This window comes from Ctenopharyngodon idella, chromosome 6, assembly GCF_019924925.1.
Source record: "Ctenopharyngodon idella isolate HZGC_01 chromosome 6, HZGC01, whole genome shotgun sequence".
Taxonomy (NCBI): Eukaryota; Metazoa; Chordata; class Actinopteri; order Cypriniformes; family Xenocyprididae; genus Ctenopharyngodon; species Ctenopharyngodon idella.
In genome coordinates, this window is record NC_067225.1 from 7,504,834 (window position 1) to 7,508,420 (window position 3,587).

Here is a 3,587-nt window from a genome sequence, read left to right on the forward strand (position 1 = left end):
CTTTCACTTTCTTTGAGAGGGCTTAAAGGATTAGTTCACTTTAAAATGAAAATTACCCCAAGCTTTACTCACCCTCAAGCCATCCTAGGTTAATAAAGGCCTTCTGAAGCGAAGCGATATGTTTGTGTAAGAAAAATATCCATATTCAACAAGTTAAAAGTAAAATATCTATCTTCCGCCAGACCGTCTTCCATATTAAACTTACAAAGAAAGTGTAAAAGTCTCGCAGTTCAAAAGGCTTACACTATGTCCTACGCTTTACGTATTCAAATTACGAAAAAAGGATAACTGATGCAATGTTCACTGGCAGTTGACTGCCATTATAAAGCTTTGATGCGTCAGGATATTTATTAATATAACTCCATTTGTGTTCATCAGAAAAAAAAAAGTCATATACACCTGGGATGGCTTGAGGGTGAGTAAAGCTTGGGGTAATTTTCATTTTAAAGTGAACTAATCCTTTAAAGCAAATCCTGCATCCTTGACTGCATGATTCCAATAACCCATACGTTTGTTTTTTTGACTCAGTAGAAAATAAAATTTCAAGCAAAATGTTGAATGCCTGTTGAGCTCCAACAAATATGATCTTTAGTTGATCCATTATTGATTTGATCAGTTTTTTTAAATGTCTTATAAAAACATACTTAAAAACATACATCGGTCTGATACTAAATGACTTTACTACATTTATGAGTAGTGATTATACAGGAGACTGCAACTTGGTAACATGTCTCAATAATACTCCATGAAAAACGGTACATTTCTTTGAGGTCGAAAGTCAAAACTGCTCCCCCAAAACTGCTTATTTATTGTCTATAAATCATTTGACTAATCTGTAAAGATTAGTGTTAATGGGTGTGATGCATCTTAAAGGGTTAGTTCAACCAAAAATGAAAATGATCCCATGATTTACTCACTCTCAAGCCATCCTAGGTGTATATGACTATCTTCTTTCAGACGAACACAATCGGAGATATATTTAAAAATATCCTGGCTCTTCCAAGCTTTATAATGGCAGCGAATGGGGGGATTTGAAGCAAAAAAGTGTGTCTGCCGGAAGCTAGTTATTTTAGATTATAAAGTATTAAATATGGATGTATATCTCCGATTCTATTAGTCTGAAAGAAGAAAGTCATAACCACCTTGGATGGTTTGAGGGTGAGTAAATCATGGGGTGATTTTCATTTTTGGGTGAACTATCCCTTTAAGTATTAAAGTAATGGAATTCAAACTAAACATACAAGAGACAAATTCCAGATGTAATTCTCCAAACAGAGAATCCTGATTGCTCCCAAATGCTATGTCAGCAACGATCTTCACTTGCCTTGCAGAAAAAAATAACTAGATTTCAACTTTAATGTGTAATCTATTGTGGTGAAATCTATGAAATCCAAAGTTCAGCCTTCCAAAGTTCATGTCAGAAAACACTTTTAACAACTTTCTAACTGGAGATATACTGTCTTTTATCTGCAGAATTTAAAGCACAGCTGTGGCATTGCTGGTTTCTTGGCCCTGGTCCAAAAAAAAAAAAAAAAAAAAAGCTAATTGCACTCATTTCATACCATCTTTCATATGTCCATTAAATAAAATTATTTGTCATGAGTAAAAGGGGCTGTGCTGGGCAGGTATTTAAGTTACTCAAACAGTGAAACAAAAAATATTTAAGGACTGTAGTGTTCATGGCCGACAGCTGAAGTTTTGTAGACCCTAATTTACTTCAAAACTGAAAGTAAAAATAAATACCACTTCCTTTTCGTCATAACTGAGTCCATATTTATAGCAGAGCAAGAGCAAGAGCCACATCAGTGTACGAGCCAAAAGATTTTTTCACTTTTTCCAGTTTGTTGAGGCAAATCAGCATTATGTCTACAGTGGACAGGGAAGTTGTTCTGGAGGCGCTGTCTGTCCTCGTTGGAACAACTGTGAAGCCTCGCAATGGATTAGCTGGAAAGTTGGATCCTAATGAACTCAATATACATAATTTTCTGCCAAAAGGATTCCTCAAACAAATTGCAGATCTGTTTAATAATCATCTGCAACAAGCAACACTGGTAGGTTTCAACTCAGATGTACGTGAGGAGATGTTTGTGGACATGGATGAATTCTTCGAACCTCGCTTTGATTATGATTTCACACATTTAAGTGACAAGTCAGTATGCATGCGGGTGGTGAGCCATATAAACGTCCATGTGGATGGTACCGCATTGCTCTCAAAGTCCTGAACAAGTACCCTGATGGAAACGCCTGGCTGGGCACAGATGGATGGAGGAGTCACTCAGTGGCTGGTGAGTGGCCCATCTCTTATCATGGAACCAGTGTTGATGGTGCTAAAGGTATTGTCAAATCCCATTACAAAGCAGGTCCTAGACAATTCTACGGTAGAGGAATCTATTCAACATACGACATAGATCAGGCTTCTGGCTACAGCACGGAATTTACATCCAAAAAGACCGGGAAGAGATACAGAGTCTTGATGCAGAACAGGATCAATCCAAAGATGAGGAAAGTGTGTGACAGACAGGACTACTGGCTGATTGAGATTCCTGAAGCCACATCTGCTGCTGAAGAGGAGGAGATCGTGGAGAAGTCCATTCGTCCTTATGGGATTCTGCTGAAAGAGGTGTGAGAGAGGAATCCAAACCAGCTGACTGGGATCTTCATTATGATGTTTGTTTTCATTGTTAATTTCTATATATAAAGTACATAATTGGTGGAACAGGTCATATTGTTATCAAATGATAGACCTTTTTAAATTTGCTCTGCCTTAATTAAAATAGAATATGTATCCTCAATGGTATAGAAAGTCTGTGATATATTAATATTATATATTATAATTTACAAACTTTTTTCAATTAATCAGAACCAGAAAATTTTGATATGTAAAATTATAAAATTATATAATATATAAAATTCTAATATACATTGTTAGCACTTAATGTGATGTGTTAAAGAACAAATCTGACTGTTATCCTTGTTGATTTTAGTCATAATAGAAGACGAATTTGCATTGCATTCTGTTTTCAAGCGTTCAACTGCATTCAAATTATGTGAGTAATTATGTTAGTTTTCCTTAGTTTAAAACCTAAAATATTGGTAACTATATAAAGTTGCATATGATTAATCACCACCAGTGATCACTGCAGGTAAACACAAATGTGTGACCAGATTTGATTCATGTATACTTTGGACATACAGTATACTTGCCTTTTGTAACCACTGCAATACTTTCGAACAATTTGTCTTAATGAAATATGTTTCCTACATGTTAGTGACATTTAATAAAGATGATAATTTTTTCATGACTGGCATTCAGCATAATGACATTTCAGTGTTGAGAGATTGTTCTCGGTGCTTATCACAATCACTGTTGTTATTTTCATTTATCACTGCTATAATTGACCTGCTTGACCCCTTATGAGGAGAAGTTGAAGCCAAAAGCCACCCAGTTGCTCATTTTGAAACTAAAAATGAAACTAGTAAGATCTACTGCACAGTTGTGATCAGAATGGTTGGCACCCTTGGTAAATATGATCAAAGAAAGCTGTGAAAATAAATCTGTATTATTTATCCTTTTGATCTTTCATTAA

The 3,587-nt window shown here is 35.5% G+C and overlaps 1 long non-coding RNA gene across 1 annotated transcript; it reads left to right on the plus strand.

Annotated features, from left to right (window-relative positions):
- The first annotated feature begins 995 nt into the window (after positions 1-995).
- On the plus strand, positions 996-3,308 carry LOC127514385 (uncharacterized). The gene is made up of 2 exons (XR_007930619.1): positions 996-2,285; positions 2,358-3,308. It is a non-coding gene; the product is annotated as an uncharacterized LOC127514385 (long non-coding RNA).
- Positions 3,309-3,587: the final 279 nt, after the last annotated feature.